Source organism: Pinus tabuliformis, chromosome 3_2 (assembly GCF_031772625.1).
Source record: "Pinus tabuliformis cultivar Carrire ecotype Pingquan chromosome 3_2, CPIR1, whole genome shotgun sequence".
NCBI classification, from domain to species: domain Eukaryota; kingdom Viridiplantae; phylum Streptophyta; class Pinopsida; order Pinales; family Pinaceae; genus Pinus; species Pinus tabuliformis.
Genome location: NC_142302.1, coordinates 282,288,992 through 282,312,671, shown reverse-complemented (window position 1 = coordinate 282,312,671; position 23,680 = coordinate 282,288,992). Strand labels below are relative to the sequence as shown.

General features: G+C 36.4%; 1 pseudogene; it reads right to left on the bottom strand.

Annotated features, from left to right (window-relative positions):
* Positions 1-1,747: 1,747 nt before the first annotated feature.
* LOC149180727 (casein kinase 1-like protein 1) overlaps positions 1,748-23,680 on the bottom strand; it is a 45,370-nt pseudogene continuing 23,437 nt past the window's right edge.

Below are 23,680 nucleotides of genomic sequence, written 5' to 3'. Positions count from 1 at the left end.
TACAAAAGGCTCGAGGCTCATTCATCAAATACACAGAGAGTACTTTTCATAGAATACAACTGATAGGAATGAACATAAGCAAATCCGAGGACAATCCTAGCTCTTCCACAACCGATCTGGCTCTCGAGATCCTGCCCTAGCTCACCCACTTCATCACCAACCCCTTCCTCATGCTATCTTTTGCCTTTTATCCTTTGTTTGCATTCCCACTGCTAGTTTCGTTCAGCTGACTCCGCCCTCGGCTTCCTTCTATTTCCCTTGCTTGGCTGCTTCTGTGCTCTTCCACCACCTTGTTGCAACTCCCCGTTCACTCCCAATCCCTGTACCTTTCCTTTGGTTGTCAGCTCCGCAACCCAAACGGTTGTCCCCACCACCTGTTCTTGACCTTTTTTCCCGCCAAAATCCAAAATTCAAAACGAAGGCCCCGACAACATAAGGTTATTTTAACCCCTTAATATCTTACTATGACCTTGTATTTCCACGTCTCCATAAGTAGTTTCAAACCCATAATTTATAGAGAAATTTGTTGATAAGAAATTGTTGTGGAAAAAGAGTCATCCTACACAATTGTTATAGACATTTGTGTTCATGTTATCTTAGTTAAACTATCTGAAGATATATTTTTTCAGTAGTCTGGACCTTTTTCTTTGGAATGGAATCTTTTAATGTACTCCTAAATTTATCTTATAGTGGCAGCCTGTCTACCCTTCATTTGACTTAATTTAGAGTTAAGCTAGATTAATGTAACATCACCTTAAAACCTAACTCTAACCTGATCTTAAACATATTTCAACATCGCCATCAATAGTTGCCACCCTATATTTCTACATATTGACATTTGCCAATGAATCAACCTACACCTTTCACAGAAGTGCGTGCTCATGCTATCTCAGTGAAACAATCTATTGATATCTTTTTAAACTGACATAAATCTACTCAAATTCTGAATTGCAATGTTAATAAGAATTCAATTGTTCAGCCTTCTAGTTGTGACAAAATATTGTTTTTAAAATAAACGAACCTAATGAAAAAAAAAAATGTTTTTTTCTTATCTACCATTTTTCAGCACTATGGTCGAAAAGAGATTTAAAAAGAGTCGAGATGATCAAAGTTACATCATGTGGATTTTGAATGTCAACATATGATAAGTGTGACCTTATCCATTTTCTTGAGAATACTTAAATACACAAAACCCAAGGTCTTCACGTAATGAAAAAAATAGAAGTTTCAATCAAACCCAATATTATTATACCAATATTCATTAAAAACACCAAAAAAAGCTTTCAAACATCAAATAATAAAAACCCAACAATATAAAACACGTTGACAAGCTTATTCAACAAGCAAAACTAAAAATCTTTCTGTAAGACCTTTTGTTATACCATATTTTCCACCTCGAAGTTTATCATTACATATTATAAAAAACTTGATTTAATTTGTACTTCTACTTCTAAACAAAACAAGTAAGCCCCATTTAACTCCTATCTAAATTGCTCCTAGGTATGCAGTAAACCAAACATACTTAAACTCGATTGTGGATAACTTACAAAGCAGAATTAGGTTATTAGCCCATCAATTTCATCTCAATCCTAGTAAGACTATTTAACTATGGTTATTCATACATTATGGTTCCATGTTAACCGATTATAATATATATTATTCCTGCTTAAGCTCCTTCTACAACAACTATGGATCCCACAGAGTGTATATATTGGGAATCAAGACCATGCTACAAAACCAGATTCACTTAGTAACTTACAGTTGATCGAGGACTGACAACAATTTGGATTTGTTGGTACTTCAATATAATCCAATCAAAACATAATCCATCTTAAAACCTGCGATAATACATATCACAATAAAAGAATATTGCGTTGAGAATTATAAGCACGTTGAATTGGCCAGAAATTGTACGCCATGGATCAAAATCTACTAAAAATGCTTTCCCTTAAAATAAGACTTCATAATGAATAGCTATACTTAATGTCTTAGACATTAGTCTTAAAATAATGACTCTGAACAGACGATCAAAATTGGAATGTCCTTCACAAATTTGGATCTTACCCTAGAAGCAAACTAATATGTATTTCTTACCTTCTCGCATGAACAAGTCATGGAACATCCTCTTCAAGTATGCATAATTTGGCTTGTCATCAAAGCGCAATGCATGGCAGTAATGGAAATATGAGGCAAACTTCGGTGGGTAAGACCTACACAAAGCCTGCAAATGCATGATAATTATCAGAGGGTGGTACACATTTCCAACATGGAAAATGTTGCCAAGAAGCAAACCTCATAATCTTTACCTCAATTGAAATGGAGACTTTATTTTCACTTATTTTATCATACTTTTGCTTCTTGGTCCCTTCTTTTAAACCCTGTGATGGAATGTTGATACAGCTGATACACTAGATTTTGTTATCAAGTAATATTTTTTAAAATGAACATACAGAAAAATCAATATATTGTTAGAACATTAATCACGCCTGACCGTATGACGACATTAGTCGGCGTAGAGCGGCTGTAGTCGGTGTGTTAGTTGGCGAAGAGCAGCTATAGTCAGCAGATTTAGGTAGATAATAAATAGCAATAAGTGAATAGTTGTAGTGGATCTGTGTATAAATTTCTATGTTTGTAATGTAATGATGAAGCTCACTCGATGAGTCTTCCAGTTTCTGATATGGTATCAGAGCTGAGGGTTTGAGCTCGGGTTTGTTGCCGCCTGGAGAGATATGTTTGTAAGAACTGTGCTGCGTTATGGTGTGGCTGTGAACTTGAGAAGGAGTTGTGCGTGTAGCTGTGCGTGTAGTGGAGCCGTGTGCTCATATAGTTGGGAGTTGTGTGCTCAGCCAGTGGTTGGCTCACTCAAGTGAGCTGTGAGGAAGGCCCAGTAGTGTCTGCGTGAGGCCGGATCTGAGTTAGAAGAGTGTTGTGTTAAGTGCAGACTGTGTGAGGTGAGGCGGAGCGGTGTGGCTAGCCTTGATGTGCGTCTGCCAGGGTGTCAATCACCATGTCGAATCTTGTGTGTTGAGGACGAGTTGAGTCCTGTGTTGCTAGGCTGCTTAAAAGAGGTCTCAGTGGTGTGAAGGTCTCAAGGAGCGAGATCCCATTTGTGTTTGAAGAGTGGTGGATTGTGTGCCACCTGGAGTATATTTTTTTAAAAGCTGTTTGTTGCAGAGTGTTGTCGAAAGAGAATCATTGAAACACCGTGTGTGGGGCCTGGAGGGCCGAGGAGAGTCGCTTGCTGAAGGAGCCAAGAGGAGCTGCGAAGTGCTGGTAAAAGAGGGTGTTGTGCGTTGAGAGCTTGAGAGCCGCAGAAGCGCCGCTGTTGTGAATCTTGGAGGAGACTGTGTGTTAAGCGTTGGAGCCGTGAGGAGCTTCCTGGAGAAGCGACCTGCATTAATACTGCTAGACAATTATTTTTTGAGTCGATGACTGTTTGAGTAGCATTGTGGTGCTGTGAAGATTGGAACGCTGTTGTTGCTCTCTGTTCTTCATGTTCTTTGAATGTTGTAGAAAAATCGGTTTGCAGCGGGTAAAGGCTTTGGTGAAGGTCGAATTGGTTGAAGCTGTCTGTTGAATGTGATTTCTGTGTTCCAGCGACGAAATGAGGAGAGAGCCACCGCGGTCGTTTGTTTATGTTTAGAGCTCAAAAGAGCCTTCGTTGGAACAAGCATGGACCCTTTAGCAAGAAGTCAAAAATGAAATATTTTGTTGTAAGCCTAGCTGAGACTTAGACCAGCAGGCAAGTTAAATTTTAGGTCGTCGTGATTAAGGGGAGGTGTTAGAACATTAATCACGCCTGACCGTATGACGGCATTAGTCGGCGTAGAGCGGCTGTAGTCGGCGTGTTAGTCGGCGAAGAGCGGCTATAGTCAACGGATTTAGGTAGATAATAAATAGCAATAAGTGAATAGCTGTAGTGGATCTGTGTATAAATTTCTATGTTTGTAATGTAATGATGAAGCTCACTCGATGACTCTTCCAGTTTCTGATATATACCAGCATAATCCATAAAGAAACCATCCCCTTAAGAAGTAGATCAACACGTAGCCAAAAGATTCAAGATCATCTCTCTTACTTTTCCCTGAATATCATACAAGACGACAGAAAATAACTAAATAAAGTTTTGCAATGATCTTAATAAACAGTAATAATTACTCTCGTCAGTCATAATTGGGAACAACTATATGCCATAAACTGTGGATGGGATTTGGAATGGACACTAATAAAGTTCAAAGGGAAATCAAGAAAAGAAATATTAGTAGTAATGTGAAGCAAAAAATTGTTCACCTACTCCAAGATGAGTAGTGATGTTGGCATAATGAGTAGTGATGTTGGCATAACGAGTGGTCTCTATTAGATTTTTATTTTCCTTACAAACCCAAACTCACTAATAAAAAGTTCTAGCAAGATAATTCAATCAAATGAAATGGATATTGATCAAAGTTAGATTAAATCATTGCAAATATAGAAGAAATAATGTGCAATACGTCCATTCACAAAAGCTTCTAGAATAAAACATTACCATTTCCAGACCTGAAGGATTAATGAAATCACCTACTTGTAAGGAATATGATTATGAGTTGTTGGGTCCCGATATCCTTTGGCAAGCCCAAAATCTATGTTGTAACACTACCAACATATAATCACTAGCATTATAAGTTTAACATATTGTAAATAAGCAGTTTCATCAACTTTCAAGTAGCCTCTCTAGTATAAAATATAAGTGATGAACAACTTTCCATCAAAAACTTCATCGCCTATATATGGATGGGAGACTTCGGGATATCCATAATGAACTAAGATGATAAAGGCCAGAATGTAAAATACAATCCCTTTCTCTCTTTTTCTCTCTCTCTCTCTCACCACAAATACAAGTGAGTAATTTTGGATGCATAAACCATTACAACCTAAAAATTTGCATGATTAGACTCATGCTTGGATGTAGATGTACATGCTTACATGTAGAATAATTATCACAAGCAGTTATTTGATTAGGTGTGGATTTGGTTGACTATGGTTTGACTGTGATGACTATTAAGAGTGATAAAGCACAAGAAACCAAAGAGACAAAGGCATTTTGATGACTTAATAATGGAAAAATGATAGTACACAATCAAAGGAGCACTTTAATAATTCAACAAATAAAATATCTTATGAAGAAGTTTAATGGGCATTAACAATGATGGAAAACTAATGAAGAAGAAGCATTGGAGTCCCTTATGGCCAACTAAAATTTTAAAAGAGAAAAAGATAGCCTCTTTAAACACTTGATTCTTGGTAATATGTATCATAATTATTTTTTATATCATTACAATGTATGCATCATTGTATTTTCATTTTGCTTACTAATGTAAAAAACAAAGATTTACCTATTTCAAGTTTATCTATCATTATCAAAGATTTACCTATTTCAAGTTTATCTATCATTATCTATTGTCCTCATTTCAGAGTATATATGTTTGTTTCATAACTCATATTCATCAATCAATCATTTACATGTATTGCAATAATCTTTATTATTTGCCATTATTATTATAACCATAATCATCACTACATATATGTATGTATGTATGCAGATATATATTTTTTTATGTGGTATCCTTCCTTGTATTCCCTTAATGTTTGGGTGTCTCTATAGTCCTCTTGAATCTCGCCCCCTCTCTGCTTACATAAATAGTTTATTTGTTAAAAGTTCAAAAACTTTCACATTTTTCATATATCTGAGATGTATACACTTGTATTTCAACCATATTTGGCTTCTTCAAATACAAATATGCTTCCTAAAATAATTATTTTTTAGTTAAATTAGTACAATCAGTTCCTTAAACATATTTATCACAGAAAGGTCTTATGATGTGACAACTTTATGAGCCGTTTGTTATGGCTAGACATCATATTCAATAAAATTATGTTTGTTTGGGTAGAGAGAGAATAGAATGGAATAGAATTTTCTATTAAAAAGTCTATGATAACAACTAGCATATGGGACAGGACAACTCGCATCCAATGAAACATTTGTCTTACAAATGAAAGAAGAAAAAAGAAATGCATGGAGGAAACACCCAATATTCCAATACACACAATTTTTGTGCTACTTATATGGATTTGACAAGAAGGGTGGGTCACCTAATCCAGTTGGTTGGCTTTCAGAAACTTGTTTCTAGTAAACATTGTCCTGACTGTTTCTTTGTCATGTCTTCTACATGGCTCTCTTGAAATGCCACTCTTCAACTGTTGTTCTCTAGCTTTTTGCCCCTTTTTATATGGCTTTATGCCTCACAGTGAACTAAGCCATGTTGCTTGGTCTTCACCTCTCCTTTTCTGCATATCCAACATGTCCCATTCTCTTATTCCTCTTTGGGTTTCTTCCATATTATCGCCTCATAACTCGATCTGTATGAGCTAGTTCTTATTTGGGATGATACCTGCTTTTCTCTCCATGAAATTTTGAGTTTCGAGGATCTTGAATTCCAAATTCTCCCTCCAGGGCAAAGTTGTCTATGTAAAATTCTTTACCAATTTCTTTTTTTGTAACAATCTTATGAGCAGATTTTCAACTCCTTCCTATCTACCAAGCAGCTTTCAAAGTCTCAAACACTATATTTCAATTGTTAAAACAATTCTTACATTGCAACTCTCATGCATTCTCCTTTAAGTCCTCCTAGAGAAACTTGTTGAGTGCCGTTTTGTTGTTCACATTTGCCATTTTTTGTTGCATATCACAAAATAATAAATTTAGCCATGGCCTCCAAGATCTACCTAAATATTATAATGGGCTAGTTGTTAGCATATGAAAAGCATCTTAAATATGGGCATAGTTTTTGCCTCACTCATAAAATTTAAATCGGGTGATGAATTGGTAAATTTGGATTTATTAAAGAAACTATATAATGTGTCTTAAAATCTATAAACCTTTTGCATAGTACTAAATTCAAATGTAAAATGCAGACATCAGTGTGCATACACAATCACATCACCCTATACTGAGTGCAAGATGAGGTTTAATAATAGAGATGCACATTGTCAAGGAAACATCATTACAACTTACTACTGCAATAATTACTCAAGCTTAAAAAAATTTAAACTACAGTAGTCTTGCTACTATCTTAACACAAACGTAAATCCATCTTAAATCTGGATCTATAAAGAGTCAAGAGGGATCAAAACTCTCAAGGTGCAAACCTTTCCTCAAGTTTTAAACTCAAAAAATAGGTTTGCACCTTAAGAGATTTAACCCCTCTCAATGGTTGATAGATCCGGATTTAAGATGGATCTACACTAGTTTTATCTCAATTTTATTTTAGTTAATAATTTTATTTTAATTTTAATTTTATTTTATTTTATTTTATGTTGATCAAGTCAAAATGTGGTAAAAAACACGCGTTGAATAATACCATGGGTAAAAAGCATGGGTTGTGAAAACATGGAGTCAAAAGGTTTACATGACACAAAACTCCCAACCATAAATTACACTGATTATTTATCTCAATTTTATTTTAGTTAATAATTTTATTTTTATTTTATTGTTTATTTTATTTTATTTTCAATGAGTCAAAATGTTAAACATTAAATTACAACATCTCTATCATACTGGGCTGAAGAGCCCCTTTCAACAATTAAACTAACTATTTTATTTCAATTTTATTTTAATTTTAATTTTAATTATATTTTGTTCTGGCCAAGTCAAAATGTTAAACATTACATTACAGCATGGCTACCATATTGGTATAGAGAGGGCCTCTCAATGCAATAAAGTCAGAAGAAATTCAAAATATATAGTATTTTCTAAAACATGCAAACAGATGATTTTTCTATGGTAGAATCTTTGAAAGGAAAATGATATATTTGTTATAACATATTTGATTTGTTTAAATCTAGAGGAGAAATAGAATTATAACTTCCAATTTTCGTAGTAAGAGATCTTACACAACTAAATTCAAAATGTATAGTATTTTCTAAAACATGCAAACAAATTATTTTTCTATGGTAGAATCTTTGAAAGGAAAATGATCTATTTGTTATAACATATTTGATTTGTTTAATATGAAGATTTTCACTCTGAAAAAAAAATAAATATATATATATATATATATATATATATATATATATATATATATATTTGATTTGTTTAAATCTAGAGGAGAAATAGAATTATAACTTCCAAATTTTTGTAGTAAGAGATCTTACACAACCATATAGAACTATTTCAGAAATCAAATTTACAACATAAATCACTTGATTTGCTTTGCAACCATACCCCACCTGATTTGCTCTGCAACCATGCCCTAGAAAGAAATTGTGAGACTTAAAATCTCGATGAAGGAAACTCTTTGAATGCACATATTCAATCCTATGAATCTGCAAATAGAAGTAGTAAAGAAGATAGTTTAACTCATTTCACAAAATATTTACTGGCCTCCTATATTTTCAGAATGGGAAATCATTATTTGAACATGGAGAAAGTGAAGCATCAAACAATCACTCACTTAAAGAAACAAAACTATAACATGAATGATTTGTTCAAAGCAAGAAAGATTTAGATTTAGACACCCACCAATTGATCAATAAGCATCAGAACAATCTTCAATGAGAATTTATGGTTACAGTAATTAAATAAATCATCAAGACTTGGTCCAAATAGTCCAAATATAGAGTGTTCCACTGGGACGCGTCCCCTAGGGTCAGGTGCATGCACCCTTCGCACCCCGGACGGGGAGTCTACTCGGGGTGTGTTTCCCCACGCACCCTTTTTGGGGAGCCTTCGGGAGACACAAGGGGGTGTGTTTCCCCAGTATGGGGGACAAGACTCCCCAAAAGGAGTGCGTCTGGGCATCTCCCCCAAAAAAATTCAGTATCTAGTATATAGTATATAGTAATATACTAGTATGTTTTGCTTTCAATTTAGATTCTAGAATGATGAATGATGAATTTAATTTCAAAATCGATGTAGATTGTAGAATGATGAATGATATGGATAAATGTTTTTGAATATTTCATTATTGAATCTCATGGTATGGATGAATAATGAGTATGTCATATGAATGATGTATGTATCAAAATGAATGATGAGGATGGATTGATGTATGTCATTATTTTGTGAATTTAAATTTTATGTGTGGATCAAATTTCAATGTATTGGTATCTGGACATGGCTCGACCCGCAAGGGGATGCGATCGTGGAAGGAGAGGACTGGCACCCAGGAAAGACAAAGAGCCAAGCACGTCGGAACCTCGAAGGGGCAAGAAGTCGGTAGAACACCTTATCAATGAAGTGGCGGAGGCTTACCGTGAGGGGACAAATGAAGGAATCGGGAAACTGTTAGAAGAGTGGGAGGAGGAAATAAAATAAGGCAGTGAGACAGAGGAAGACATGGACAAATGGAGGACTTTAGTCCCGGATCCGGGCAACACCAGAGGAAGAATTACGCAATTCAAACAAACTCTTTACCTCTATTGGTTAATGAAGAGTTTATTAGGCAAAGCAATGGAACAGATTTCTGTGGGAATGGCAGTGACACTCCAAGGTATGCCGAGTTACAAGCAAGATTTGCAAAAAATCCTATTCCAGCTTCATAAACAAGACATCAGGCTGGATAGAATTGACCACCACATTCCTTGCATACTGGAACTGAATGAGATGCCTGGGGCATCAGCCAAGGATCCGGCACCTGTTGAATCTGCCTCGGAGGAGCAGAAGGGATAGACTCTTACCTATGCATATTTTTGTTTTATGCAGATAGATTTTAATTTCTGTAATGCAAATATGAGTTTAGATAGATATGTAGTGTATGGACATGAAACAGAGACATATCTAGTTTGGCTAGAGAGATTAGGACTTTACTGTTTTTGGACGGCTTACAATGCGAACAAGCAGGTGGCTAACAGACTTGGTTTTCCTTCGGGGCAAGTTGAGGCCACCTAGTCAATCTATGTGGTGTAAATTTGCCTTTGTTTAATAGAAAATGGAATGGGCTTGCCAAGCTTAACAAATAAACAAAAAAATCAATGTATTGGTATCCATATTACTCTTAGTCTATTTAATATTTATGCTTTCATTATTGAACAATGAATATGAACTTGAATTATATATATATATAATTAAAAATTATATACCCTGAAGTCCCCCGCACCCCCAAAATTTCCCTAAAATTTAAGGGTACTCCCACATGTCCCCTGTGCGTTTCCCCGCACCAGAGTCTTGGTGGAACATTGCAAATATATCTAGAACCATGACATTAGAATCACCTTCAACACCAGACCATCTTATCGGAACACCAACTGTATCCCAACAATTTATGCGAGGAAGACATGCAGAAAACTTCAAGAAACTTACCTTCGAAAATAGAAACTTCAGAAAATGGAATTTACCAACAACTTTCCCAAGAATGGAATTTACAACAACTTTACCAAGAATGGAATTTACAACAACTTTCCCAGGTCCGACAATTCTTAAATTAATTATGAAAAGAAATTAAGGATTCTTTGTTAGACAACAGCAACCTTACTTCCTCCTTGGAGAATCTTGTACAATTTGGACTCATATAGAAGTTGTGGGTGCTTTGTTTTTGCATTCTCCTGTTTAGTTACAAAACATAGTTAGAATGTTGTCTAAAAAATTTATATGGGAAATTGCGCTGCACAGGAACTACTTTTTATGAGAACATATACATTTAAATTCATTACATCTAGCTGAAATTCAATGGGACACACTTTTGACAATTATGGCATGTAATACCTACAAATAACAAGTCTATTGCTATGCATATAGGTTGGATTTTACTCCCAACTAGCATGGTACACAAACTGCATTTTGCCATTCAAAACAGGTTCAAGAATCATTTTTTAACTCTTCAGTTCCACACAAGATTCCCTAAGCTTCACCAAAAGGAAATAACCCAATATACCCTGCAGCTTCTCCTATTGAAATTATTAAAAAAGAAAAACACTAAGAACCTAAATTAATGTTGACACTAATATGAAGCCATAAAATTTGACTCAATCAAGGAGGCAGTACTGAGTAAACATAAATATGCACATGTACATGCAATTTCGCATTTCTGAAAACCACTAAATCTTGACATCTCAGTCTAAAATTGAATTTACTATTTATTCTGATATATCAATCTAATATTATGTTTACTAACCATTCTGATGTATAAATCTAAAATTGTATTTACTATATATTCTTTTGATTTTCCTTCTTATGTTTCCTTATGTTGTCATAAATCTTTTATAGCTTATATGTTTGTTCTGACACCCTAGCCAAAAAACATAGATCTGGAAAATCCTGAACTCAACCAGGGCTTGAATCCAATATGCATCTGACATTTCAAGCCTTGCAACATTGGACTAGAACGGAATTTCTTCTAAAAGCACACACTTTCATTATCCTAGAAAAATAATTGCAATCACTTTTAATTTTTTAAAAGCTTAATGGAATTCTTATGCATTATTCCAAATCAAACTTCTTAGACCAGGATTAAAGTAACTAAAGAAAAATGAACCAAGTTCAGAACATCAACTTCAAGCATTTCACAAGAATCATTTGTCAATACATACCCTCCAAGACAGAGAACAAGGAAAAATAGATAGCATCACAAAGATATATGTTCAAAACACTTTTCACAGTCTAATAAAGGTATTGAAAGAATGAAAGTGATATAAATTGGACCTTTGCAGGTGTAAAAAACATACATCTAGATTCTGTAGCATTGCTCAGAGAACGGAATAAGAAAACAGTAGAACTGCGGATTCCAAAACTGCATGATGAACTGGGGAGCACCATAATATTTACAAGCATACACTGAAAATTGATACAACCAACAACGAGCTCTTCCATCACATTGAAAATATTAGGTGAAAACAGACTGAGTGAATTTTGTAAATGAAGCGCATCCCAGGCCATAGTGAGTATTATCACAAGGACATATATTCTGATCCACATAAAAGACTACATTATATGTTCTTGAAGTTTGCATTTATAAATGTAGCAAGAATCAATATGGAGTTTTCACCAACAAGTACAAACTGTGAACAAGCCGGCTAAATGCACATGCAAGCACAAGAGAATGCATGGTGAAAAGTGTGTATAAGAAAATATAGTTTGCAAAAGTCATTTGTCTTTGAATATTTACAGTGTTGCAAACATCCCAATTTTACCATGAAATCAAAATTTTTTGGCCTAGCCGACGTTTGCCAATTTTTATAAATATTTTCCTGACTTTTACGATACTTTGGTTTTCTAGACCCTTGTCGATTTTATATCGATGCGATGTTTGCAACATTGAATATTTATGCCATATATAATAGTAATACTTAGCATGATGGAAAACATAGGAGGGGATGGTTCTCTTTGATCCTAATGGACACAAAGCATTTGAGAAAGCACGAGTCTAGGCATTGCTTCTAACAACCAGGCAAAGACCCTAGTGGCACAACAAGCGATCTATGCCTTTAGACCATGTATTCATAAAGTGCCCATTATAAGGGGTTCTAGCATCATCATTATCTCACTTCTAATGGAAAAACTGCTCAAAGATCCATGGGCATCCTAAATAACACAAAGGGTAATCTCTCTAACTCATAGCTTCCAATATATATCCTACTTCCAAGTTAAGAGAGAGCTCAACAAGAAATCAGATAGAATGGAAAATGTTGGAGCTTCCTTAAATGAAGGCACGTTCGATTTCTACGACAATGGGAAAACAAGAGCATCCCCTTGACCACAATTCCAACTTCCACCTAGAAAAAAAGCTTCGAAGAAAGGCTTCGAAGCCCATAAAGGATGATTTCATAGCCACCAAAGATGTGGGGCCTCTTGCATCCTCTATCAAGTCACTTGCGTGCAATGGACTAGGAAATTAAACTCCCCTATCTATTTTCCTTCCCTCTTCTCCTCATTTGGATGCTATTATTACAGCTAGCATACCTTCATATAATCCTGCATGCGAACCTTCATGGCTTGGTCTAAGGCTGATGCTTGTCTTACCTGACATGGGAAATGGTATTAGCGTGTGGATTGATTAGAAATCAAAGAAGGTAGACAACCAATCCTCTATGGATATGAGGCAAAAACTAGGTCTTTGGAATAGCTTAGAGTGGTAGGAGGAAGAACTAGCAGTACCTTTGGAATAGCTTAGAGTGGTAGGAGGAAGAACTAGCAGTACCTTTGGTCACTCACATTCCTTGGAGTTGGTATCAATCTAACAACCCTGGTGCCCTTACAAGATTAGAAAACAATATTGACCTAGATGCCATGTCTCAACATTATTGTTGCTTTTGTTTGTTAGCCTTTAGGGGAAAAGAAAGGATTGAAGAAAGATCTCCATCAATGTGAAAATGACCTTATGGAGCCATGAGCATGACCACTTCCTCAGCTCTGTTATAAGAAGGTCACAAAGCTAAACATGATGAAAGACCAATGCATGTTTTAGAGGTTGGGAAGTACCTCCTTGGACTCAAGCACTAGGAAAAGAAATCCAATGCTACTATGCTTCTCCTATGGGGAAGACAACTAGAATTCTAAACCACCCTAGACACTCCTACGTAGTGGCATGTATCTTGGCTCATATCAACCTCCCCCCGGCACAAAACCTACCCTATGTCTCCAAGGACCCTACAACTTCAACTCTTCCCAAAGACTCTAATGACATGTTCAGGGTTGACGCTAGCAAACTAGGTAGATTCTGATGTTGATAACCATCAAGGGCCTTAATTTTCATTAATTGATTTATAATTTTATTAAATAGTTTTATTGTTAAAATAAATTATCTGGATATATACCTATAAAATTTTAAGCATGATAGTTTGGTTGCACTAGTTAAATGCTTTAGTTGATAATCTCCTTCTATGGAAACAAGACTAGCTCAATTTTTGCGTTGTAAGAATGATAAACAACTTTGGCCGCAACAATGTTGATAATATTAAACAACCATTACTGTGTAAAACAAAACTGAAGAATACTTCTTGGGTTGTATTTAGCAAGTAAAGATACAGAATCACATTCAAGGATGAAAACACCTCTAGCAAAGCTAGCTTTATACATTAACTTTTATATTATAACATGCAAACATTGCAAACAATTATTGTTTGGAGACACTAATAATAATCTTGGGGTGGCAAGTGCAAGGGGAGTAATCTTCTACTCTGGAGGAAATCAAGAAATTACATATGCTTGGGGGATTGTAATCTCCATGAACAATGAAGCAGAGGCTCTAGCCCTCTTGAAAGGCCTCCTACTTCAACACAAGGGACTAGAGAGGTGATACTGACAGGTGAACTATGATTCGATGATTACTCTAAGAGTAGTACAGTGCAAGTCTCTCCCCAAGCAATGAATCTTATCCCACTTAGTGAAAAGAACTCTTCAAGAAGTGCAGGCTTCAGTAAATTGAATTCTTCAATGCTTTAAGGCATCATAACTCAATTTCAAATTGATCGGAAAACTAGGCCTTGGGTTAAGCTATTGTCATATAAATGGTGTTTTCAACTCCCACCATAGTGCAACTTTAGAAATGGCGGGGAACTCCTTAGTCATCCCCTTCCTTGGTATTTCAATATTGAAACAGCAAGTATTTATGGCAGTGGCATAGCATTACTATCCCCCCATTCACACTCGGGAAAAGTATTTTGAAGTGCACAAAGGTCCAGTGAGCAATGTGGCTTATATTATGGGGAAAGGAGTCCACCATAGACATTCCTAAGTGTATGGTGTCTCACTATTTCATCATTGATTTCTATATAGCCTCAACATCAAGTGGCTTTGGGTGAAAGAGGCTTGATATCTAGTATTTAGTATTTAGTATATAAGTGGCTTGATATCTAGTATTTACTATTTTCTTTCCTTTTTATCTTATGTTTTTTTTCATGTATCTATTTGCTTCGCCAGTGTGTACAGTGTACCTGCCAGGATAGAACAAGGCTTATTGGGATAGAATTCCATCCAGGGAAGAAATTCCTTCAGTTTTATCTTTTGGAGGGCTAGGCCTAAATTTTGCAAGTTTTTCCTAACTGCTTGGCTTTACCACAACCGTCTTTTTTAATATACTCCTGCCCCTTATTGTTTAAAAGATCACCATTAAAATCCAAATCTCAATTATGGCATCCTTATATTGCCACCCTAAAACAAAAACAATTAATAAATACATTTACAAGGACAGGTGATATAGGACAGTGAGATTGGGTACAAAATTTCAGGCCAAATTTTCATTGTAAATAGAAATTCTCTAAAATACTTGCCAAAATCATCAACGGTACATGATGTACCTTGGAAGCATGCACATATGCAATAAGAATACTTTTGCATGAACATTTAATTGTAACATATATTACCCTAATTGTAAAGACCAATAAAATTTATGGGTGATATTGACAGTTGAGATCCCCTGTATTCTATGGCTTCTCGGCCAAAAATAGGGCATCATGTAAATAACATATTGATGGTACCTCCCCCATATAAAACCTTATCATATTGTTTCCATTGACCTATTAAAAGTTTCTTTGCAAGGACAAATAGTATAGGATGAGATAGAGAACGAAGTTTTAGGCAATTTTTTCGCTGCAAAAAGGTGAAATTTCTCTAAAAGCCATGCCAAACTCGTGAACAGTTGAAATTTCTCTAAAATACATGCCAAACTCGTGAACATTTCATGCTGTACCTTATCATGTTCCTTGAAAGCCTACATGCGTGCAACAAAAGAATTTTATCTTAACATTTGGCTGTGATGAATATTACCCTAATTATAAAGAAAAATAAAATCTCAATGGGAGATATTGACAGTTGATTGCCATGAACTCTACAGCTTCTCAACCAAAATTTGGCGTTGTGTAAATAATAAATCAATGGTGCTTCTGATCTCCCTCACAAAACTTTGGCATACATTGTAAGAGTCATATTCTCAAACTAGGGTGTTCAAACTAAAAATAAATGATCGCTTTTGAAGATGGGTTAGCATATCCTTTTCCTTTATAAAATCAAATTTATTGTGTAGAAAATGACAATTTAAGGTTTTGTTCCTGCTGGGGCATTAATGTTTCCCGCCTTATCACCTGCATTTCCCTGTCTAGTTCCATGGTTGTAGCTAATTGAAATAAGCAGAAGATGGTGTTACAAATTCTACCATGTATTCGTTCACTAGGATGAAAAGTAAATCCCTTGTAAGTGGATTCTAAATATTTCCCATGACCTTTTCAATTTTTTGGTCTCTTTCTTCGTATGCAATCATTATTTACTTGCACCAAAGTTTTATTAATTTAAGTTAGAGGAAAATAAGAAAAGTAAAACTGTTTTACATAGACATTGCAACATTCCAGCCCCTGTTAATGTGGATTTCACTAGTAATGAAGCTTGAGACATTTCTATGGCGACGCCAAGGATTGGTCAACTTGATTAAAGAAATTTGCATTCATTTATATGAGCCATATTACATATGTTTCTCAGCACCCACCTATACTTATAAATAAATTGGAAGAATGGCCCATGCATCAGAAGGATTTATCCAGATGAAATTGCAAGGGTTCTTTGATTTCTCATAGCTTCAAAAGCACTGACCCAGATAAATACATCTAACCATCTACAATGGCTGCAAGGGGTTGTTGGGTGTCAACTGAGTATCATCTATGAGAATTTTTTTTTGCCTATAATACCACGCACAAATGGTGGGTGATTAATACATTACCAGGATTGATTTAACAGAACCTGGGTGGTTGGGAGGGTTTAATGATAACTTCCTCACCCAGGTTCCAAGACACCTATATCTATTAATAAATCGCGATGAATAATCGATTTATGAGAATTTTTGAGGCACCCACAAAGACAAAATTATCCATCCACTATCAATAGATTGCAGAGAATGAACAAATGATTTCAGAGGTACCCACCGAGATAGATTTCTCCGAATGAACTGCTACAAAGTTTGCACCCCAATCTGTACTTATCTCCCACCAGTGGCTCCATTGAGATCCGGAAAATAATCTGCTATAAAGAAATCAGTGATTCCCCTCGCACCTAATATTCTATTTTCTATGTTGTTTCCAATATGTTTTTGACTATTTTTTCGGATTCTGCTACCTAAACCTGGCATGATCGTCATAGAAGAAATGGATCCAGATTCATCCCATTTGATTGATGATGCCTGCGGGCTCAAAATTCTACATTCTCCGCATGAGTCAAATAACGACTTCCCGACAGTGGTGTATAAATCCGAACCACCTCTAAGAAAGCGTAAGTCTTTGTTCAGGGCCTTCGATTTTGAAAAGAGTAAGGAGAGAAAAACGAAAACAAAAAAACAATTGGGAGGGAAGAAACCACCAGCCTCCAAGGATCCCATGAATATATCCACATATATAGATCGATTGGATCTGATGGTGGCAATGGTTAGGCATTCTTGGGAAAAAATATTCCACTTTTTGCATTCTTTGTTTTTCATTAACAAAAACTAATGATTTTTAGGATAAAGAAAAAATTTCCACGGTCGGTTGATTTGGGACTGTTAAATTAATGTAATCACTTTAAGTTATTAAATTAAAAATTATTTTCGAAATTTTTGGTGGTAATAATTTTAATTAATAAACAAAAACTTTAATTATCTTAAAGTTATAATAATATTTAAAACTTGAAATTCATATGGTGAGTTATTTTTTTTCAAACATTTTTTTTCTTATAAATGAGATATTTATTTTCTTGAGATTTAAATTTAAATTTAAATATATATATTGTTATTCCTGTGATTTAATTTATTTGAGTTGTTTTTTAACATTTTTTCTTATAAATGAGATATTTATTTTATTGAGATTAAAATTAAAATTAATATATATAGATAGTTATTTATGTGATTTAATTTATTTTGTATAACTTTCTTAAAAAATTAAAGGAAAAATTTATAATTTAAATATAAAAATAATATTAATGTTTAATATAAAAGAGAAATATGTTTAATAATTTTAAGTCGGTTTTATTTGATTTACAAATGATTTTTATCTTAATGTTTTAAATATAGGATTGTAGGTAAATATCAGGAGGGAGCGATGGTAGCGAAAACCCTACTACGTGTAGAAGGGTGTTGATGGCAATTACGACTAAGGTTTCCTACGGGTTTACCTGGGGCTTTTATCTCCTGGTAAGGTAGTCAGGTGTTTTATCTCTTTTTTGGTGTCCAGAGGTGTGGTAGGATTTATCCAAATTTTTCGCTGCCCTTGTTGTTATCAAGTGTATTATCCCGTGACTGTCAAGATTTTCCTAGGGTGCTTTACCTGGGGTTTTTACTATGCTCAAGGTTTATCTGGGCTCTTGTTTCCATTTTTATAGTTTTTCACGGCTTTGTTGGGGGAAGTAGTGGCCCTTGTGGCTTATGTGGAAGTTGTGGACTATGATATAGTGAGCCCCATCTAGGATTCCATATTTGTCTCTAGTGATATCATGGTTTCTAATGGGGGAAATATTCAGACTTCTCGGGTTGTGGTTTCAGGTTTGAACCCCCTGATTGGGTTATCTTGGAACCCTAGTTGCACTGTCTCTAGGGCATCCCATATTTCCACCACTTGTATGTGCATTATGCCAGTAACGATGTGTGTTGGGTTTCCTTCTTTGGTGGAGTATACCCATCATCCATTAGTCGATGGAATTTCCTAAACATTTCCTTATTTTTCAAACGAGGTTTTTCTTGATTCGTCCAGGCTAATTCATGGGGTTAATGGTGGAGGGTTCTTATATTCGAGATTGAGTGGTGTCTCTTCCACTTTCTTTATGCCTTAACTGGTGAATTGTTTCGTTCGTGTCGAGGGATTTGTGTCAGGTGCATTAAACATTCCAGTTGACCACACAGACGGGTGGGAGGGGGTGGTGCCTTAGAATTCCATTAATCAGTCTGCTCTTGCAGTGGATACCCCAGTTGGTCCTGGTCTTGATTCTTCTATCCACGTGATTTCAAGTGAAGAGATATAGGTAGATGGGGCTACAGGTCTGTCATCCACTATCAAGAAGAAGCTTTGAACCATGAAAGGAGATCTAAAACCTGTTCCATATAGTTTATGTGTGGGGAATGAAGTGGAAATGGCATATGTTGATGTCTTGGTTGAGTTTCCCTTGTGGGTCATGTTCGTGGGGGTCTAGCTACAATTATGGAATGGCAAGACAAATGCATCTCACTTGTGGTCTCCGAGGTCCTTGATGTTTTTATTTTGGCTATGGGATGGATAAAATTGTCCTTTAAGTCAAAGGAGTATGTGGGAAGGGTTGCTAAGGAGGTATGGTTTATTGACTCCTTGTCGGTGATATTTAAGTTATGGATGCCTCTCTTTGATGCTCATAAGCAGAGGATGGATGATATTTTGATGTGGGTGAATTTCTTGGGTCTTCGTTCAAATATGTGGAATTCTCAAAGTTTCACAAACCTGGGAAACTCTTTGGGGCGCTTTCTGGATGTAGACTACTCTTTTATGATGACCAGGGACAAGTCTATTGCTGGGGTCCTGGTTTGTCTCTACTTACGTAAAAAGTTACATGCTACTATGGACATTGGTAAAGGGGTGGCTTGGATTTAGGATTTGGACGATGAAGGCTTACTCTTTCGTTGTCATAGGTGTCATAACATTGGTCATCTAGTGGACTTATGTAATTTATCATTTAAAGGTTTATCAAATGAGGTTCAATCCTATAAAAAGCATAGGATGGAGCAGACGAGATCGAGGGTTGCATGTATTAATCCTTCTTTGGGCAGTGCTTAGGCTCAAGTCACAATGACTAATGTTTCTACCATTCTGAGTTCAATGTTGGTCTTTAATTTGGAACTTGTAGCAATGGATTCTCCATCATTAGTTACAGCTCAGAGTGATCCTTCTCTAGTGGTCTCTTTGAATCTTGGTAATTTGGTTCCCCTTTCTTTGCAAAATATGCACATTAGATCTTGTTTGCACTCTTTGAGTTATGGTCCTCCTTTCAGTTTGGGGTTGGTTTCTTAAACAAAATCTATATCTGCAATCATGCCACCTTTAAAAAAATCCCCCTATGCTATGCCCTTTGGGTCTCTAGGATATTCCTCACCGCGTGCCTCTGTGTTATTGGGTAGTTCTATGGAGTCGGGCAAGGGTCACATTTTACATAACCTGTGATATTGACTTGTGATTTTGGGTTCAGGGGGTCCTCTTGTTAGATTGGGTCTCATTTCTTTGCCAAAGTGATCGGGTATGTAACACCCTCCTCCCATATCCACCCAAGTAACCATGCCAATCGGGGTAAATATGAGACAAGAGGCTACTATGCTCAGATTCAACCTCCTATGTAACCTTAAGGAAGTGGAATCAACAGAAACATCACACACAATCATCCAACATCATCAACGGAACCTTCAAGAGACAAGTTAGTCACTCAAACAGCATGTCCCTGGGTCCCACTATTGTTCTCGATCTGTTAGTCCATAATCGCTCTCATGCCATGGGCAAGGGAGTGACCAACAACCTAAAGTCACTCTCACAGGCTTTCTTGCCAATGACCAAAGACCAAAATTGTCAATTTTGTGCCAGCGACCCTGGGATTTAAGCCACTTTTTCAAGCCTAGAACCCAAGCCACTGCTCAGAATGGAGTGATAGCTTAGAATCAGTAAAAATGCAAGGAAACAATGATGCAAAAGCAATAAATTGAACAAGACCATAACCAAACCCCTACTAGCCATGACAGGCATTTCGTCAAACATATCATTAACATGTAACCTACATGTGTAAACAACAGAATTAAGTGTAGGGATCTCATACTTATCTGAGAATCGCTATGAACCATTGTTCCCTCATGTCATTTGTTGCATTATCCTCTATTAGGTCATAGACACATTATCCATTCATACACGAGTAAAAACATGTTGAGAGCCATACATAGTGTTGTCATAAAATGTTCATATAACCAGCATAATAGGAATAGAAATACCATAAACATATCAACCATAAAAAAACCACATATACATCAACACATTTACACATGAAAATCAAGGGAATGAATTTCTCATTAATGAATGAAATGAACCAACCAGAGATGGTACTACCACGTTCCACCCGACCATATATTGGTTGATCCAAGTCTCTCTTTATCCAATGACTCCCATGCCATATTTCAAGCATGAATGTGGCACTCATAGAACACATCAAAAACACCAATCAATATGGATGCCACCGGAGTTCTTCGCCTACACCGTGAGGAATTTGAGTGCCTCCTAGTCTCTCAGGCTTTATCGTGCATCCACAGTCCGATCCAGGGATCACTAGGCCCTACACCGAGACATATTCTCCAAGATTTACTGTGCATCCCATCCCGTGACCACTAGGCCCAACGGAGAGAAAATCCACCTATTGGCTTTATTGTATATCCCGCCATTCACCAGCAAGGATTCTTAGGTCCACTGAGGTGCATAATCTAGCTTTACCACAACCCATGGTTCGGTTCAAGGGCTACTAGGACAGTGGCTTCATGATCCTCAGTCTAGTTCAAGGACCACTCAGACCATGTGTTTGTCAATTCGAAGATCCACCCCACTCAGCTTTGAATCAAGTTCGGTCATCCCACATAAACCATATCAAAGAACCCATCTCATCAAAGCTATCAGGAAATGGCAAGGCTAGGCTGAAAATACTATCACACCTAGAAAAACGCATGCCATGGTAGAAAAGAAACACATGCAATCCCATGCATGCCAAAACTAGCAAGGAAAATACACATGCAAGTTGATACCTGCAATGAAGTATGTTGTAGTTGCTTGATCCTTCCTTTCCCTGCTTGATCTTGCTTCCTCTTGCCTTCTTTTCCTTTCTTTCTCCAATGCCAAAGTGCTCCAAGAAACTCTAAGTGTTAAGAGTATGAGAGAGAGACAGAGAATAATGAGAGAGCTCCAAAACTCAACTGACAAAAGGTTACCAACTGATCCTCAGAAGCCTTTTTATGAATGAGGCCTCTATTTTCTTCATTTAACATTACTTTCCTTGATTTTCCTCCTCACATGTAACTTGTGACATTTCACCTCCCTTTTCTCCTTTTTCCATTATTTTAATAAATAAGTGTGCCAAATGTCATTTTTCCTTTCTAAATCCTTACTCATTGCCTTTGTCAATTTCCTTAGCCATAAACAAACAAATGAACACCCCCTAGGATGTCTTTCCCACCATTCAGCTTGGAATATGTTGTCCCATAAACCGTGGTTATTATATGTTTTTACATGAAATTTTCACCAAGGTTGTTACAGAACCCTCCCCCTTGGGGGAACATCATCCTCGGTGTTCAACGACACCTATAACCAACAAGATTGTTGAAGACAAAACATACTCCCCATGGAGCTTTATAACACAGCTCGTTGCAGTATTTACAATGACCATCTGCTGAAACGTGACAAACATATCGTTTACTCGAGCTTTATAACACAACTCATTATGATATTTACAATAACCACATATGCACATCTAAAAAACCAGCAAATAAGAGAATATGATGCCCGTATCAATCAACAAGGGAATCCAGAGGCTCACACTTCCACCCTTAAAGTAATACAAGGATTCATCTCCTTCCCAAGAAGTCCATAATCCACTACAAAGTCAAAGTTGCATCCAATGTCCAGCATTATAATCCCGTGCCACTTGTCCCCTCAGTGAATAGTTACCGACTCATTGTTCCAGGGGGCACTCCCAATGTGTATATGATCCCATCTGGTAATGCTAATAACCCAAACCAATATATCCGTGACCTTCCCTTCTCTACTACACAGTCCCTCGGGAAATCCAATCACCCCGTTTTGTGCAGTCACTCACCTTCCAAGTTCCCTGCACCCCCTATCCCATGTGATCCATCCCTTGGCAAGGCTTCCTCGCATCGAAATATTAAACAACCAAGAAATATACCTGCCTCAACCATGATACTGGTCATATCATGCTCATGGAAATCAATGGACACTATTGGGTACTAGTGTCCCACAATGGCCTTGCTCCTGAAGTGCTTTACAAGCATACTGCTACCTATTCCAATTTCTTTCATCGTTACTACTAATTCTTGCAGTCTATTTCAACCATCCAACTAAGCATTTCTGTGCTTCTTGTACCAAGCACATAACTTCCATTAGATTCAAAATAAATTGAAATAACTTCAAATCGTACCTCATTGGTAGCTCGTCAATAAGGTACACTTGCAATCCTGTTCGCTTCCTGTCACAAGTCAAACTAGAATCTTTGACCAAATCATCATTTATAAATATATCACATTAGGTTAGCTCAAACACAACCATCATAGATCAACATCATAAATCACATGTAACCATCATAAACTAGAATCATAGATCACATGTAATCATCATAGACCAAAATCATAAATCATAAGCATAATAAAAATGAAATAAAATATCGATACTTATCCTTTAATCAAACCTTACTTCTACCTTTGTTCTTTCTATACGCACTCTGGATTGGTTTCCACACGTGACAAATGTCCAGTGCCTTCTCCTCAATCATGTTCACACACACATAGTGTACATCCCACACATACAACCACACATGACATACCACACCATGTAATACATGCATCTACACCTAACATACAACACATACACCTACACCCAGTGCACAACACAACATAATACATATGCCTACACCCGGTGCACCACACAACACAACACATATACGTATACAATGTACATCCCAATACATGCATCC